This window comes from Melozone crissalis, unplaced genomic scaffold (genome assembly GCF_028551555.1).
Source record: "Melozone crissalis strain CALT ecotype California unplaced genomic scaffold, PUWL_Pcris_2 ptg000027l_1, whole genome shotgun sequence".
Classification (NCBI taxonomy): Eukaryota; Metazoa; Chordata; class Aves; order Passeriformes; family Passerellidae; genus Melozone; species Melozone crissalis.
In genome coordinates, this window is record NW_026535805.1 from 54,237,133 (window position 1) to 54,256,614 (window position 19,482).

The window sequence follows — 19,482 nt, forward strand, 5'->3', positions numbered from 1 at the left end:
CCGTAGCCACATCAAACTAGATAATTATGGCTTTCTCCAGCTGAGCTAGCCACTAGAAGGAAGGTACATCTGTGTCCCTGATTACTTCATTTTTGACAGAAATGATGCTGTTTTCAATCTAAAGGCCATCCTCATGTGCCTCAGAAGAGCCTCTCTGCCATGAGTGGATTGTCTTGTATAAATAAGAACATCTATTACAAACATTTATTTGTCATATTGCATCTTAAGTGTATTGAAGCAACAATTGTTCATATTTTGAAAAGACTTGAAGTAAAGTAGTGGGACAAAAGAGGATATAAAAATAGAAAACCTTCTGTGTGAAGTGTGTGTGCCAGGGGATTATTGCTCCCTTTTACACAGGCCTTGACTTGCACAGACATGCAAACACACAAATGATCACTCACATTGTCATAAACCAGTGGCAATGGGATGCTGAAAAAGACATAAAGAAAAATTAGCAATAGCACAAAAAAAAACCCATAAGGTTTTCAGAACAATATACTGTGAATATTGTTTCTCAATAATGTAAATTATGAGTCTTCATGCCCCAAAGTAAAAGGAAATGTTAATTTTGAAGTCAGTGCAATAGAAGTTTTTGCACATCTTAAGTAAAAGGCAGTGGTGACAGGCATTACAAAACAGTAACCTATTTTGAAAATGTTCATATCTCACTGCCTGAAATGATAATAGACATCTGTTTTTAGTAATATGGATGTAACTAGTTTTTTAAAATTTGCTGAAAGTATCACACGAAATGGAATGTGTCTGTATGTGTGTGCAAGTGTTTTCCAGAAAGAAGCACAGCAGCTCTATGTCCTGAAAGACCATATTCCTTCATGAGGAACATAAATCTCAAATCACTGCATCTCAAAGCAATGTCCCTCCAGAGTATGACACTGATCCCTGCACATACTGGAGCCTGAAAAGCTGAAGCTGGGGAATGCCTGGAGCAGAGGCAGATGCTGTAGGAGGGGTTTGTAAGTTCTCCATACTCTAACTGATATTGCAGCTATTGGTTTTAGATATATGTAACTCCATCACAGACTGAGAAAACAAAATACAAAAATAATATCATACTTTTGGTCTCCTTTATATGTTTTCTATGTGCACACCTCTGAATTTTTTTCTGCTTTACTTACATCCTCTTTCTTTCTTCAAAGCCTTCTTAAAGTCCTTTCATGCTGTCTTAGCAACACAAACATGGGATTTTTTGTCTCTGTAGCTCTTGTCATTTCAAACATTCTTCCTTATATCTTTTTGTCTTCTTGTTGCTTGAACTAATTGTAAAAATATGTATTTTCTCCAAGCTCAGAAAAGCCCATTGTTCAGCCACCCAGGACAACTTAACAACCAGCCTGGACAAACGTAATTTAATTACTTCTTGCTCACTGGCTAAGGTGCTGAACTGCATTTAAAGATCTTGTGTGTTCTCCAACCTCATGCTGAAAAGAAAACTAGCTTCCACCTCAGTTTCTTTAAAGTGTTGCCTAACAGCAGGAAAAGAAAGGATGGCTTTGTTCAACCAACCGTTTTCTCAGCTTCTACCTCTGCCTTGTTCACCCAGTGTGTCTGCTTAGCAAAATAATGACAGTGCTGACATATGTCACAGAAGAACCAGGAAAGCTCCAGTTCTTTGCCAGAAAGCAAAGTTACAGATATTTTCTTTGGGAAAATCACCTGAAAAGAAGACACCTGGCTTTTAACTGTTCTTTCACTCTCTTTCAAGATGCAGATTACTTTCACAGTTTCATTTAACTCTACAACAGGTTCAAAATCTTCAGCTCCTTCTGGCCCTCTCTGTCTCTTGTGATGGGTCAGGGACCTTACCTAGGGTTTCAAGGTCTAGTGGGAATAAATTGGTGACCACATCTCCTTTCTCTGTAAATTCCACTAAGGACCCAAAGTTTTCTGCTTCCCATTCCTGGTCTCTCTGAAATGAAGGTAGCAGTTCCAGGGTACTTATTCCTAAAATTTGTACTCAAGGTTGTTTGACAATCAGTTTGACAGTCTCTTGAATAAAACATATTCATGAAATGAAACTTAATTGTGGTAACCACTTTATTTCCAGAAGCTGCAAGACAACTTCTTTGGTCAATTATCATCAAGATGGGAAAAGGGTATTTACAAAATTCTGATTCTCTGATTCTGCTACCCAGGAGGGAAATTATGTCTAGAAGGAAAAAACAGCTTAGAGGTTGCAGGGTCTGCCTTGGAGTTTCTGGAGGAAAAATGGCTTTCCCTGTCAGTAATGTCCTGTGTAGCCTTGGTCAGTCCCTTGGGCTTTGTCAATCCCAGAGCTCACACAGACAATTGCACTCAATCTGGCACAATTTGCAGCTACAGTGGGTAAGCTATCTCATGCTGTGATCAGATCCAGCTGTAATTTAAAAACACAGATCTGTGCCTCAGCCTGGGTTTGTAGGTGTGTTTAAAATCAGCCTTTCTGAAATCAGTGGCATTTAGTTTTCCCAATGACTTGGCCTTGCTGGCTAGCTCCAGGCAGACTGAGAAATGTGCTCTGCAGTGATCCTGGTCCCTCACCCCCCAGATCTGGGATCTGGATAGGAAATTCCATAGCCCCTTCCAGCCTGCAGGCTGGGATTTCCTTTGCAGTGAGGGTACAGGAGGCAAGGGGCAATGGGACCATGCAGGGCTCTTCCCAAGCTGTCAGGCTCCCCTGCTCAGACACAGGTCTCAGTGACTGCTGTAAAAGGGCAATGCTAACACTGCCTTCTCAGCCTCACAGCTGGATGGGGAGGAAAAATCCATTAAAGTTTGTGATATACTGGCATACTATGGTTCTGGGAGACACAGAAGTACCTAAGATAGACAGTTAATTGTTACAATTTTGGCAGTACATCCCATGATGAGGCACACTGTGAGCTCTGCAAAACCTCTTTTTTTAACAGATGATTTACTAAAGCTATTCAAAATATACAACTTTATTGTTTGGTGCATTCCAGAAGCCTAGAGGCCCAAATTGAGAGCGAGAGCCCATTGAGCTTCATGCTGTCCAAAATGATATTAAGAGATGTTCGCACACTGCCCTGATGAGTGAGCATAGTAGCTGAGAACTGAGGGTGGTTTGTCATTGCAGTTTTATTGATGAGCTGAGATGCAGGAATATGAAGTTCAAGTCCCAAGATCACAGAGCAGGACTCAGCCCAGGTAAGACCTGTATCCACTGCTATGCCAGATCTGTGATCAGACACAAGACTCTCTTTCCAGCACTCTTTTATTGTTTGGTTGTTTTGGTTTTCCTTTTTTTTTTCTTTAATGCAAATAAATAAGTTCTGAATTTCAGTGCTCCCAACTGTTGCCAAAAGTATACATAATTAATCACTGTTTTTCGCTGCATTTTACTGGTTCTTTTGCCTGGAGCACAGTGTGTGATTTGTCAAAAAGCATTAGAGAGGCCTGTGGTCATGCCATGATGACTTCATGATGTGGCTCCATCTATCTGACTGTGGATAGGACATGATAGTGCCGGTCCTTTAACACGGGGAGCTGCATCTGATGTGCCTGCTGGGAATGGGCCATAGCCAATGCTAAGTCCTAAACTATGTCTGCAAGTTTTTTTTGTAAAAAGCATGCCATGTACTGTTCAAACCATTTAACAGGACAGCCAGTTGGGCTCCCTGGACTGTTTAATTTAGAAGTACAGATGGAGGCAGTGGACCGAGTTTGGGTCTTGTTAATACAAATTCTTTTTGTCCTACGCATATGCCATCCTCAGACAGCTCCTGTTGTGTTTGTGTACTTTACATCAAGATAATGGCTGATGGGGTGAATGCTGAGATTCGTCCATATTCTCCAGGTAGCTTTGAAAATCCAACCCCATTCTTGGGACAGAAAAAAACAATCTAAAGAGAAAGAATATGAGATAATTTTAGACCTTCAGCACTGTGATTGCTTCAAGCAGTGCAAAGCTGTAATGAAAACCTACATTTTCTTGTGCTCACACACAGGCATAGGAACACGCAGAGAAAGTATGTAACAGATATATCAAGAAGCCTAGTGCTAGTTGGTAAAAAATGTCACATTTCATAGCTTTCACATAATAGCCATCTTTTTTGAAACTAAAATACAACATCTAAATGTCAGCCTGTTCTGAGTGTCTTCAAATCCCCTTCTGATATGTTTTATGTGCTATTGTTCACTATATTGCATTTTTTAGTTTCCATTTGCTGTGATACCATGGCATTTGATTTTGTTCTGGCCAAGAGGCCAAAAACTCAATTCAGTGTCAGATGTCTCGTTGGTCCATGGATTTGCCACTGAGACACCATGGATGATTGATACAGCCACTGTCCCACCTTGAATTCAACAGGAACCTGTAACCCCCACTAGGAACTCATTCTCCACCTGGTTTGGGGCGAGAAGTACAAATCTGTTGTCATGATCATGTCTTCTGACTCTTTGACCCAATGTCAAAGTAAATCTTTGTATATTTTTTTGGGGCTTTTTGGAGGGTTAGTTTGAGGGGGTTTTCCCCTTTAAAATGTTAAAGAATGGGGCCTTCTTTAGTATATTTCTTTTATAGGTGAAAGACATGAGGTTCTTATTTATTTTTATGAGGTTTTTCATTTTCAGTTTTTAAGCACTGTCTAGTACCTTTATATAGAAAGCAGTACATCACTCCCCTTCTTCTACCCTTCTTAATGGAAAAGTAAATGGTTATTCTTTCCTTCTAGCTGATGTATGCCTTCAAAATACTATAAAGATATGAAACTGATGGAGTTTCTAAATTATAAAGCAGGAGTTCTTTTATATTACTGTGAATAACAACTGGAAATCCAGTTCTTTATAATAAGTTATTTATTCTCCATTTTGAGGTTTTATCCACACCCCAGGAGGTGGCCATGTATTTTTCAACAGGTGCTGCATCAAGATTGCTATGATACTCTCAAACCATATTAGATTGTATCCAGTGGAAAGAAATGAATTTGAAAGCAAGACTTACAGGCTGATGAAAACCGAAAATCTTTTCTCTTGTTGAATGCAAAATCTTCTATTAGGTTCATAGCTGTTATCAGCATCAGCCTCATGTAAATACATATTTATGATCTAATACAGAGCCCTGACAGTGTGTCTGGGAGAACAAGAATCTGTGTAGTGTACTCTGGCCAGAAAACTTACAGAAGCTTCCCAAATCTTCTGAAAACTGTAACAATGGAATTCTAAAGGGACAAAGGTGGTGGGCAGGAGGAGACATTGCAGTAGGATCACAACACGCCATGGTTATTTACTTGCTTTTAAGGAAAAGTGAGCACATCTGTTTCTGATTCATGACAAGAAGTCAGGAAGGAGAAAGGCATGAAAAGAAATGATGATTCTTAGAGGAAAGATGGGATGTCATACCAGATGAAACTTTTACTAGACTGACTGGTTACCAATTTCCTGCAAATGCAATGCCCTGAAACCATGACATTGTAAAAAGAAAGAGGATGTATGTGATTTTCAAACAGTTTCTAATGAGATGTGTGTTAAAGTTTCTGTCTTTGGCTCATGCAACCCAACTTACCAAAGTACAGAAACACTTCATAATCTTCAAGGCTCTTTTCCTTTCAAACCTAGGAAAAGCTTTTATCCTCATCCCTGCAGATGAAGCACACAGTCAGAAGGGGCTATTTCCACGCAGTGACTTCAGGTGGGGTATCTGATGCCTCTCACCCTGTCTCCCTCATCCATGAGCTCTCTTGGGGTCCCAGATATCTTCTTGTGAAGTATCTCTTTCTCATGTAGTCAGAACATGATCTGCAGAAGACAATAACCTCTTAAAATATCTTTTCTTCATATAAATTTTTAGCCCATAACATTTATATTTCTTTCCAGAAAAGACAAAGCAATGTCTACTTCTGAGCCTGCTAGGGCAGAACATATCCACAAAGAAAATTGTTGCAACAGACACATGGAAAAGACTCTTGCAAAATGAAATACCTGGGACATTTAAGTCCTTCACCCAATGCAGTAAGAGTTCCTTCTCTTTGTCCTTTTATAATTCACCACATTTTTATATAAACATATATCCATGCATATATAAAATATTAAATATATTGTCTAGTTCTGATTTTATTTTTGTAAGTGCAGATGGCTCTGTTTCACAACAGCTAGGATCACAAGAATGGTAATAGTAAAAGCCTTATGTCTCTCTCTGTTTGACAGTGAACAGGAACCAGTGTTCCTATAGACCATTTTTTCCAACTCTTTCCCAACAAACTGTATTAAACAGCTGGGGCAGATTTGGAGATTAGAAATCTGAATTTATTCACCTGTAGGCAGACCCCTATAGCTACTAGACTACCTGTAGATACTTGCTACCTATAGATACAGACTTGATATTCAGAAAAGAAGTTATAATGGGGTCAGTGCAGCCCACAGAGACATTGAGATGGCCACTGGAAGTGTGACACTGTTGTCTGTGCAGTCACTCAGGGACATCTGAAATGCCTGCAGTGTTCTACCTGCATGGGAAGGCTGTGAGACTGCTTTGGGTCTTGTGCCACCCAGCGAGGCTCTCTTACACGGCATTAGATGCCCCTATGTGCCTGCTCAGCTACCTAGGTGTCAGTGTCTGGTGTCATCCCATGTGTCATGGGCTACCCTGAACTCCTCTTCTTGTCATCCATCTTATGGGGTGAGGGTCCTGACCAGCTTAGATGGTTGCAAGGAGCTGTCTGAGAAGTAGGGAATGCAGCAGCTGCCACCCTTCTCCTAGGAGCTGCATTCTAGTAGTCTCCTCTCGACCTTTGCTGACCTGTGTGATGGTGGGCAGCCATGCCTGTGACTGGCAAGTTGCCCTTCTTGCCCTGCTGTCATCCCTGCTCCCAGCTCCCCTTTCCTTGCAGGAACAGCCCCAGCCCTTGCTGTTCTCAGCTGCTTGTGCTGTACTGAGTCCCTGGGATGTTGTAGTTGACACCTTGTTTAGTCAACTGAGTTGAACCTCTCTGCCTGCTTCGGGATCTGCTAAAGCAGTCTCTAGGTGCCATTGTCTGTACTGGCTCAGGGAAATTTCTGGGCCCCTCTGAAGCTGCAACTGGAGATTTAAGTCTTCAGGCATTTTAAATGAGAGTGGAGATTTGTCATGGGCTACTGAAAAAGCCTACAGTGGTGGCTGACCAGGAAGTTACTCCAGGTTGTCCATAAAAGTGGGCAGGCAAGATCAAATGTAGGAAATGACTGAAAGGTGACAAGCAGCAGAAGCTTAGAAGTGACTCCCTTAGAGTAAACTGGACATTTTTGAGATGCCTTTAAAATTAATTTAAAAATTTAAAAAACAATCTTTTGTTCTCTTGCAACACATCTAGTAACTTTACATAAATGGTATGCAGAATCAACTTTTCCTTGGGTCAAGGAATCTTTTTCCCTCCTTATCTGAAATGTGCACAGTAATAAAATGTGGGATTAATGTGTGTTAACGAAACTTCAGGCATACATATTTATGCATAGATTTTAGCATAATGATAAACAAAAGAAAATTTTCAGTGAAATGATAATAATAATTTAAAAAATCAGCTGATCTTTGCATTGTTTTTCTTTCCTTTTTGCTTCTCTTTTTTCTTACTTTATTTTCTGTAACTTGGAGCACTTATCCAAGTTATTATTTAAGCCCCAGGCTTATTAATGTCATTGAAGCTACTCATAGGAATAAAATGAAGTGAATACCTAAATGCTTTTCAAGACCGAGTTTTCAGTAGTCAGAGCCCAAGATGCATGCACATTTTTCTGATTCTGAGCATCTACTCTGCTTGGCCACAGCATTACCCAAAACATTTATAGGAAAGGTTTTTCCTTTGCTAGAACACTTGAGAAGAGGTAATACTTTTTGAAATGCTGAGAATCTATTTTGGTTTTGACAGCTGAAGAGATATCCAAACATCTCTTGAATGGCCATACATGTGGAGCTGGTCTGGTTAGGAGCTGTGGGCTTAGTAAAGCTCAAAACATGGGGCAGGCATGATTGAGGCAGTAAAGCACATCTGCTTCACCATGAATTACAGCCTCCCCAAGCATCCAAGAGATTGAAATTATGGGACAAAAATACCTGGGGCTTCCTGAATACAAACCTTATAGGAAAGTGGCAGGGTGATAATGTCCCACCATCCTGTTTATGGTCTGAAACCAAACACTACCTTCTTCTATTTCCATACTGGAAATTGTGGACACTTCCAAAATGCTGTTCTGTTACAGGTCCTAAAGATTCTGTTCTGCTTTGTACTCCTTTACATACCCCATGTCCTGTGGGGCGTATTTGAATGCTCTTGTGCCTTTTTGGATACTAGAAAGGTGTGAAAAAGAAGCCTAAAAGGAGTGTGCAATGTGAAAAATATTATGCAATGTTGAAAAACCCGATAAAATCAAATAGAACCACCAAACAGCAGATTTCTAGATAGGTTGCCCGTTAAAGCAGAAAAGGGAGGTGGAAGAAAGCTGAGGATATGAACTGGAGGTGGGCACTTGTGAACGGGACAATGGTCTGGTCAAAATCAAAGTAAAATTTGGTTAGGGCCTGGCAATTCCTTTTTTATGTAAATACCCAGATCTACATGCAAAGAAATATAAACATAGCTGGTTTTCACCAGTGAGTATTTTTTTGGCCTAATTAAATATTTTTAAAAGTTAAAGTGATGTAAGTGTCCTCCAAATTCTATGAGAAAAGAGATGCAGGTAATGAAGAAGCTGCATCAGCTTTCTTCATCTTGGGCATCTTTTTTCACTGATGTGACTTAGAGAATATTTGCCAATAATGGAGATGTATGCAGGAATCAGGAGTCCTTTGCCTGCTGTTAGGAGTGATGCTCACAAGGCTGACTGAATCACAAGGATCCTGTTTTCAGTTTGTGGGTTGTCTCCCATGAGCTCTGCAAGTGAAGATGATTTACTAGATGAGTTCAAAAAATAATTCGGAAAACCACTGGAAGGTTTTTTTAAGAGTGTTACTTTGCATTTTATCCAAATCTCTTTTCAGAAGGCAGGAAAGAACTGTGATAGACTTAGCTGTGCTGTTACACCGGGGCTGTCAGGGTTTAAGCATTGCTGTAATGTATCATGAGGAACACTGTACCACTTGCATTGGATATGTGTCAAAGCTCTTTCTTTCTCTCTCTCTCTCCTTTTTTTTCTCTTCAGCAGCAGAAGACAGGAGCATTTGTAAGCCATGAAGCACAAAAGACAAAACAAAAGCATTTTTATTACTATAATTGAGAATTTGGAAGAGAGGAGTTAAGTGCTTGTACCTAATTGTACTGCAATTACCCTGTTTAATCCAGCAACAGGCTTCTTTCAAGCCTCATCACTATACCTGTGTAGAAGAATCTCATTTCACCACTTACAAAGGCTTGTCACTTTGGATATTAAGCACAATGAAGCTTCTCATTTTCTCTGCCTCAATTTTCCATAGGGATCATTAGAAAGATAAAGACAGACAATGCAGAATGTGACCTCATTAATGACATTGTACCAGGAATGAATGGGATTCAATGTCTGTAATATTTACAAACTAGTAAGACACAAGTTATTAGTGTCTGATTGTTTACCTTACCTTCTTTGCTCATACGTTCATTGCTCCTGGTGTAAGCAAACACTTCATGGGTTTCTCTTCTTAAAATCCCAGCAGAGTGCTGCTATCCCTGGTTTATAGATGGAGAAATGACATTGAGAAAGATTATTTATGTCTGGTCTTTTGAAGATATTGCCTTCTCTTTAAGTCAACAGAAACAAGGTGCCCATGTCATGTATAGACTGAATTCCAAGGAAGTCCTTTCATGATGAGTTTGACCTTCCTAGGTATTATTATTTATACAAGATCTTGTTTTGTTTTCACTCTCTACCGGAACAACACAGTCCTCCTCCTCTCCCTTGTCTTACATCTGTTTAGGAGTACCTGATATGATCCGTGCTTTTATCCCTCCCTTCTGCATGTGAACAATCTATCCCTTCATGGTTCCATTGATGTTGTGTGCTATCACCCTCCTCCCCTGGGCTGTGCAATGTCCTCACTCACTCTCCAGAGGCTGCTCCAAGGGACTCTGAAATACTCTGCTCTCTGCATCACGACAGGCTGCTGTCTTTTCCTCTTTCTAACAGTTCAAATTATTGCGGCCTCTCAAGACCACAGTGAAACTTGAGGTATAAACAGGGTTTTCCACTACTCAACTTGAATGCTTTAAACCCTTTCTCTTTGTGCTTAGTCTTGTTAGATAGTGCTCTGTTTCAGCCTGATGGGATAAACTGTGATGTTCCTCAGCACTCTACTCTGGCTCCTCAGCTATTTAGCATTCATGTGCTGGGATCCCGCTTCCCTGTCTTATAAAAGTTTGATATCACCTAAGTGCTGCTCCCAGCTCAGAAGGCAGTTGGTCCTTTGTGGTTTTGCTGTGCTGGTATAATCCAGGCAGTGTCATCTTTAGAGCTCATCGATGAATTCTGTACATTTGAGGCTGCACATTTGAAAACTGGCTCAAGATCAACTTCCATAAAATGTGGATTTTTCTAATAGAAAAACTCTGGTTGTCCATTTGCAATTTCTACATTTTAATGATAATTTGGTTCATCACTTTAATGATAATACAAAACCCTGTGTTTTTATAATGTCTTGTTTCCCAAAGGATAAAAAAGCAGTTAATAAACTCAGTCTAATCTAATCCATCTCTTCCTGCAAGAATGGAGTGCAGACTCCTTTGTAGTGGAAAGAAGTGAATATATAAGAATGTGGAACAGTGCTACTGAGGAATTTGAGATGGGAAGTCTTTCTAGGCATATCAAGAATTACCCTATGTTCAATTCTGTCTTTTGATGGCAAGTGGGAGACAAAGTCACTTGGAGAAGCAGCTGAGGTTTGGTCGCTGTTGGTGATGACAACACAGGTACTGCAGGAGCAGGGAGAGGACAATGTAGTCTGGGAGGAGGAGAGGGGACTGGGGGTGAAGCTGATATCCTGACGCAGGGGCTAATCATGGGAAATGCCAAATATTGCCAGTTTCTGAAGTGCATCTTGGGTATGGCAAAATATGCTGGACTAGAGTAATTTGGAATAATTATTTGGAACATCCATTCTCTGCTATGAAAATAAAGTCCCTTTTTGTTCAAATTAATTCCAATCCAGTTATTTTCCTCTTACCTTCTTTCCTAGGGGAAAGGTAAACTGCTGTCATTTTATTTTATTTTCTGTGATCCTTTGCACTGCCAGATACTAACCATACTCAACCTGTCTAACTCACTTCTATCAATTTGCTGTATTTTACAAAGAAGGCCCATAGTTCAGAATTTGGGTAAACAATGATCTTACACTTTATCAGAGTGATAAACAACATGATTGAACTGATTTTCACTCTGTAGTTTGCAGACAGTTTACTTCCCATCACTGTTCCTTGAAGCTCAAATTTAATATTGCACATTAGAGCTTAAAATGTGTGGCTTTTTCTTGCCATATAAAAGAGGTTAATGTATTAGTGAATGATGCTCCAAACATATGTTTAGAATGTCATTTAGTGTAGCTATAGTTATCTGCCCAAGAAAATATCAACAAGCAAGACAGGTAATCACTATTCACCTTAATTACTGTAATAACACGTCCAATATTCAGGAAGAGTCAGGCTGTACTGTCCGTATTTATTTTATTACTGACACAGATTTTGAAGTTGTGTGATTAATTAATGCTTTTAACAATAACTTCAATATGTCTATTGGTGGGAAGTTATGACACTGAGTTTTTGATCACTTTTAGGTTCTGTGATATTTTTATTTTCTTTTTTTTTTTCCTCTTTTTTCCTTTTCTTTTAGCCACAGAAAAGTTTTCTAACTTTTCTAAAAATTTCCTTCTCCATTTTGGCATTAGAGAAAAGTCTGTGGTCTGAGCCCCAGAAACCACTTGGCATCTTTTACACAAAATTGGCAATGAGGAATTCTGGTGTAGGAACAGGAAGTGCTGATGCTTCTGTCTGTCCAAAGGTTGGTTCTCAGGGACAAAGTCCATGAAGGTATGGGGCTTCTGACCAGCTTACAAGGAGCCCTGGCTAGTCCAGGCAGTCCTAAGTCTATTTTAGATTGCCCTTGAGATAGCTCATATCCCCATCCATCTCCCAGGTGACATAAAATCATTTTTACTCTATCATCACCTAACAGAGCATATAGTCTGCAGGTCTGTAGCCCATCCACAGTGTGTTTTAGAGGCAATTAGATAATTTTGCCTTTTGAGACACACTCTCAGCTCCTCCCTTGATGCTTTCAGGTGGTTATGTGTGCTGCTAAATGCACCCAGCACTATTCCGTGACTTGGCAGTCAAGCAGAAGAGAACAGACCATGGTTGCACTATCAGACTTGTAACCACCCAAAATAAGATCACCCTGTCCAAACAGCTTTCCAGGAGTGGGTCCTGATTGCTGTTAATGCCTTCACTATGCTCATGAGTTAATGAGTTGTGAGTTCAAGCCAAAACCATGCAAGCAACTAGTGTAACAATTTAAAAGTATAGATTTAATATCACAGGCAATTATTGTGGACAGTCATTAAGTGCATAGAGATAATGGTCAAGATTTATTGGTATAAATCACTCCATTGCCTCAAACATAATTTATAACAAAGAATTTGGAGCAAAATAATCTTCTCTGTATGGCCAGGGAGGTAAAATATGCAGGAAACCAGACTTACTTAAGGATATTTTGGGTGAAAAGATGGTATTAGAACGTCAGGAAAATGTACAGGGGGCTGTGGTAAATGTCACAGGGCATGTGGTCATCCTTATCATCATCTAAGTAAGAGTATGGGTAAAATTAATTTCTAGTACAGACTGCACCTAACTGAAGGGATTATCAGTGAAATTGGTTTTTGGAAAGAGGGGTTATTTTGTAATAAAGTCTTGTTTTATCTGAAAAGCTGAGCTTTGTGAGATGGCATAGATAAATGCTGTCAGTCTGCACACGTCCTTCAGTGCTGGTTGATGGCCCCACAGGAGGAGAAAGTAAAGTATCAATGCAGAACAGAAAATGGCATTCATTAGTTTGTAATTAATGACAAGTGAGATAGGATAGCAAATGGAAGTGTGGGAGTGCTCAAGGGAATCCTTCTACAGCTCTTCCAAAAATATCATTTAGGTATTTATGTTTCTGTATTATAGTGGAGCTATTGCATTGGTTAAATCACCAAATTTACCATGATGTTGATAATTCATGATAGGCTGTATTGAAAGAATGATTAGGAGCCTTGACTAAAATTTGTTCCCATTGTGGTTGGCCTTTTATGTAGGAAAAGGCAAGGTCAGCAGAAGGGGAAGAAAAAGCATTTATTTCCTTATTTTATAGATCCACGAGGAGAGTAATGTAGTTTTCCCAAGGTCAGGCTGGAAGTCTATGGAATTGTTTAAGAGAGTTTTTCTCTTTGGGGATTCATTCAGTCCCTTTCCTGTAAGAACATTCTTCTCTCCTACACTAAGGGTTGAACACCACAGCCTGTATTTTCAGTGTCACACCAAGAAACACTGACCCAGAAAAGTGAAAAAAACCCAGAAAGGTGCCTTAGAATGATTGAAGCTGAACATTATCTTTGTCTTGATCAAGGACGAAATGTAAATCTTCAGTGAAGGTGTGAATTCTTAGCAACAAACACAGTGAGAAAAGCATTCAGGAGATAAATGGAATTTATCTGACAGTGTAAGTTCAAACTAAAATCTAAAGTAATGCAGTGAACAATGTTTAACAAGATTTCAGTGACTCCTGGTGCCTTTATAATCTGCCTAGCCTTTTGAAAATGTTTCCTTTATAAATGTTTATCCCAGCTGTCTAGTGAGATTAAGAGCTTTTCTCCTTGAGTTCCATGTTCGCCAACAGTTCGGGATTTATTTGCATTGGCAGTTCCTCTGGCATCAAAGGTGTGGCCACTGCCCCAGGCTGTCATCTTCAAGGGGTCATACAGTTAATTCCCACAGGATCTGCTGAGCCTTATCTCTTCATTTTGGGAGAGCTAAATCTCAATGCTGGAGAAAGCGCGTTTGGTCAGTGGTGGGTCAAACAAACCCTTTACGGTTTGTTCTCACATTGTGTTCGAATCCTGACCTACAGAGCTGGTGGCCTTGCATGAGGTGCTGTCTGAGACTCTCACAGCATCCACAGCTCCTGCACAGGCTGGCAGATATGCTGCAATCCATAGGGAGCCAGCGGATTCTGGGCTGGCAGGTGGACCCCTGAAACGCCTGTAGTAGCACAAGACATTTAAATCTGTGTGTCCCAGGGGCTGGGCATTCCAAGGTCTGCTTGGGCTTCCCTGGTTGCAGTAAATAGCATCATGACTCAGTTATGTGACCAGGACACAGAGTGACATACTGAGAGACCATGGTATGTCCTGACTGTTTTCCAGCTGCTTCTCCTGACAAAGGGGACTCTTGTAGATCAAGTGAGGAAAAAAAAATCAGGATTTTATCCCAACACTGGATACTTTAAAGATTTGGTTGGATGGCTGGGCCATCTTGTCTAGACCATGATTTTCCCAAGAAATGTTGAATCAGATGTTTGTTGAGGTGCCTTTCAATCTGGCATTCTGTGATTCAGAATCAATTCTGAAATGTCCTTTTTACAAACTACTGTGGAGAGACTTCAAAGTTGGACTTAAGCATAGAATTTTATCACTTGCATAGGACACCAATTGAGTAAGAAAATTTAGGCTCATCTTATGTCAGTTGTCCTCCCCTACTGCGGCTTGACAGCTAGTATTCAAGAATAAAATACTGTAAACCAGAGTTTCACATAATGAATGGAATATTGAATAATAATCAGAAATATAATAATAAAATTCTTTGGGTTGAAAGCAATCTTTTTGAAAAAATGTAGTTAAACCCTCCTGCTATGGACAGGGACCTGTTCTACTAGACCAGGTTGGTCAGAGCCCCATCCACCCTGGCTTTAAACACTTCCAGGGAAGTGTTTCATTTTCTCTGGGCAGCCTGTGCCAGTGTCTCACCACCCTCAGTACAGAAGATTTCTTCCTTGGGTCCAAACTAAACCTACTGGCTTTTTAATGTGGGGGATAAGAAGCTTTTACGTCCATGACTGGATGGAAACAAATCCTTGGCTCAGGTATGAGATATTGGATCAGATGCTCAGCTGGTAAGTTAAACTGATATACAGTGTTTTAAGTGGGATGTTGAAGTAGATTATTGCAATCATTGCTCTGCTCCAGCTTGGATAGAAGGTGAAATCAATGCCAATGTAGATACTTTTAGCATTGCAAGTGGAAATTTGCCATGCAAAAGCAAAATGAAATCAGTTTTAATCATATGCTTACATGAAGGCAGACCCTTAAATGTCAAGGTTTGATGTTAGCAAGGTGGACAGGAAGACCACCCATGAGTATCATAGCAAAAATTGAATTTTAGCTCCCAACCACAACAGTAAAAAAAGACTTTGACAATGCCAACAGCTTGGTAACTTAGGGCATAAATTGATTTATGACCTATATAAGAAGGGGATTCACTGGGGCAAGTTATAACAGCAAAACTATTAAAGGATTCATTTTTCTTCTTCCAAAATTGGTGATGCTGTTTACTGCTATTGGGGAGTCAGGATTAGATGGACTTCTGACTAGATCAGGACAGTAATTCTTCTATCAGATATTCAAGATAGAGAAATTTTCCTTAGGCTTTGGACAGAACTTAATTCCTTAAGTTGAAAGCGTACTTTTTCTGTGTTATGACTTAGAAATTGACTGTTGCCTTCAGAAATAAGACATTGGTGCATTAATCAACTCTGCTTTGCCAATGGCATTTACAGGGTTAATGTTTTCTGACTACTCCACCTGGTAAATTACTGCTCCTACACTCAGCTCAAACTCAATTTCCTTCCTTCAAGGTTTCAGTAATCGTATCACCAGGCAATAGCTGAGTTGAAGTTTTCTTTGAATCTGAAATTGCATAATTGAACTTTTGAACTGAAGTCCACCCCTCACTTTGTAGCCAGACTCCTTGGTGAGAGATATTTTTTTTTAGTTTGATGATAGCTGATTACTAAATCCTTGGCTTTTTCTTTACTTTTAATGCACCATGCGTTATATTTGTTCGTGATTTTACCTCAATCACAGTAATCTATTATCTGTGGTACCACTTCTTGCATTTACAACCTACCTTTCACTGCAGGCTTTCTAAGCACTTGAGAAGCATTAGGCTCAATGAGAGGCCTATAATGAAGATAAACAATTACATTGTTATATGTCTGCTGCAGAGACTGTAATTTTCCATATCTTACCAAGGCACCATGGAATTCTGAGCTGGTTGGCCTCTAGGCACTGTTTCTCTAGACACTATTGCTGTATAAGAAACAATAATGTGCTAACAGAAAATGGATGAGGAAACTGAGGCACTAAGAACCACTACAGAAATTTTCAGAATCTGGACCTTCACAGATTTCTGATGATTAAAGTCAACTCATGTAAGGAGACAAAGCAGTGTTTGACATCCTGTATAGACTTCCTCTATTCCCAGAATAGTGTTAAATAAGAAGGACCTGTCTTAGCCTAGGACAACTTTTAAGCTAAGTCTACAACAGTTTTGTATCTGTTACCCACTTATATTTTAGTTCATCAGTTTCCCTTGCCTGTCATTGGGAAGATCAGACTCCCCTGGAAACTAAATAAACTATTTGTCACAGGTACATTATATTAAACCCTGTTTTTGCTTTCCAGTCCTGTTAGACATTGTGCTTAAGAAGAGATGTTTTTCTTTCTAGATAGACCATAAAGATGACCAAGTAGGGAGCAGGGGGAAGGTTGCCTGACTCACACCCTAGAGCCCAGCCTGGTCCATGACCAGACCAACATCAGAAAATCTTCCTTATTCTGCTTTGCAAATGCATTTCATTCTCAAGGAAGAATAAACACAGAGATCATAGGGAATTGGGGGTTAAGATCCAGGTGTAATCTCTGGCTGAGGGAATCAGTGCTAATAAATAATGCACTTTTTGTGGGTTCTAAAAAAATATTCTGGGTTTATTTCTTTCAAAGCATTTGCAAAAGACATCTTCAGCTATCACGTGGTTTGCTAGGTTTTTCTCCTGGGTTATACCTGGTATAGCACACTGAGCACAGATGAGAGCTGAAAAATGCTGATGATGTCAGCTGCTGCTTGGGGTATTTTTTAACCCTGCAGAGTACCATTTATCCAAAAATAGTTCTTTACAACACAGCAATTATTACAAAGATTCATCCACAAAGGTTTTGCATAAACATAAGGGAGCATGATCAGTGACCAGGCGACCTGTGAAGGAAGCTATTGATTGCAGGACAGAGAGATGATTGTGGAGGAAGTGCCCTTGTATGTGCAGTTGTAGTCACAGAGCCCAGCTACAAATAGGCAGTAATGGAATGCCAGGGTAAAGGCAGCTACAGGACTCTTTAGAGGGAAAAACATTGAAAACCAGGAGCAAAAGTGTTGGCTTATCAACATGATGCTGCAAATTAAGTTATGCTTAATACTTGTCCTACTTTCTTATTTGCATCTACAGCTGTCTTTTGTCACCATATTAAAGAAAATACATTCATTTTATGGGACTCAATGGGATTGGTGAGCTCCAACCAGCCTCCTCTGACTTAGTTACTGGTTTGGTGATGATGGTGGCTAATAGATGAACATTTTCTTTTGCTTCTTTAAATCTATTTGAGTCAGGTGGAAACCATGTAATCATCTAAATGAAAAAGAACTCTGCTGATTCCCCAGAGATGATTGCTTTGAATTTATACAGGTGCACTTAAATCTGTTACCTGGCTTTGTGCTGACTTTGTGGACAGCAGGTGATATGAAACAAAAAAACAAGAAAATCAACCACATCCAATACAAACCCCCCAACCACTACCTAAGGAATGCAGCAAGTCATATTATACTAGCCTTTTTAGGCCTCTAATATTTTTGAGTTGTATACGCAAACATAATCTCTTAAGAAGGGACCTAATTTGCCTACTCAAGTCTTTCAACAAACCTCTCAGTACTTTTCTTAGAGTCAGTGGAGAGAATGAGACTGCAGAGCACAAATGAACACAGTCTCTCTCAGGAAAAGCACATTCTAAGCTTTTGGTCTGTATGCTATTTGTTTGTGTGTAGTACACCATAAAAAATGCCTTGTTCCACTGGTTGTCCTTGCATCTGTAGGAGTAGCTAATCCCAATGATTCACTGCAAACCATGTGTGCACCCATTTAAATATTTGGGTGTGCAAATGAACCGTAATGCCCTACTAAGATGTCAAAAGTGGACTGGATTGTCCTTAAAGAATGCAGCCTTTCAGAAATAATGCTCTGTTGGAGCATCATCCTGATACTCCAACAGCTTTAAAAATCTTCTTCCCTTTCTCATTATTATTAAATAGCACACTTTCCTCTCTTGATCAGGGAATAGCCCTCTACATTTGACTCCCTCACCTTTCCGACTTCTGCACTACTGAAGGGCAGAAACCTGAGTTAACCATCTGTATTGGGAATTTGTCTTGCAATTCATGGTGTCCATATTCTGTTCTTTTATGAATATAAATGCCATAGAATATCTGGGTCAATGATGTCTAAAGTTCTTTTGCTCGCTTCTTTAATTGACTAAACTTAAAACAGGCCCTTTTATGAACTTCTTTGGGCTGTATTGACAGCACTTTCTTTTAAAGAAAATGTCAGGGAATCTTGCTTTCAGGATTGAAAACAGTTTATGTCTTACATGTGTCTTAAAACTTTTTACTGGAATGGGGCTTGAAATGCACACACTGTTCAAAATTTGAATGTTTGGATCTGTTCTCTATTTTGTTCCTCCTTGTGTTTTTAAACTTTTGAAAGAAGAAAACATTTATGCTCTCTCTCTGGTACCATTTGAATTCATTTATAGACTGCTAGGATCTCACAGAGATTTACAATACTAATTAATTAACTTTCACATTTCCCTTGGGTTGTTGCTAAAGATTATTATCCCCATCTTACAGGGGTCATCAGTGCTCTCCTCTTATTCAACCTTGTGTAAATCAGCAATACCACCACTAAAATCAATAGCCTTATACTGCAGCAGAATTGATATGAGTTGGGGAGGAATCTGGTCCATAAAATATCTGGAGCTTAAATATGCTTAGTTATGTGTTTCCTTCACAGGGCTTCAGTGCTTGATGGGAACCTACAAGAAGAAGGGAGAGAAACAATTTTCAAGAGCATGAGAGGACAAGGGGAATGGATTTAGACTGAAAGAAAGTAGGTTTAGATTGTATTTAGAAAGAAATTTTTTACTGTGAGAGTGATGGCACGCAGGTTTCCCAGAGAAGTTGTGGATGCCCCATCACTGGAAATGTTCAAGGCCAGGTTGGGTGGAGCTTTGAGCAACCTGGTCCAGTGGAAGGTGTCCTTGCACATGGTAGGGAGGTTGGAAATAGATGAGCTTTAAGGTGTCTTCCACCCAGACTGTTCTATGATTCTTTAATTCTATGAATCTATGATTCTATGACTTTGAGAGATGAATAGGGGGGAGGTCTTTGTGGGGGC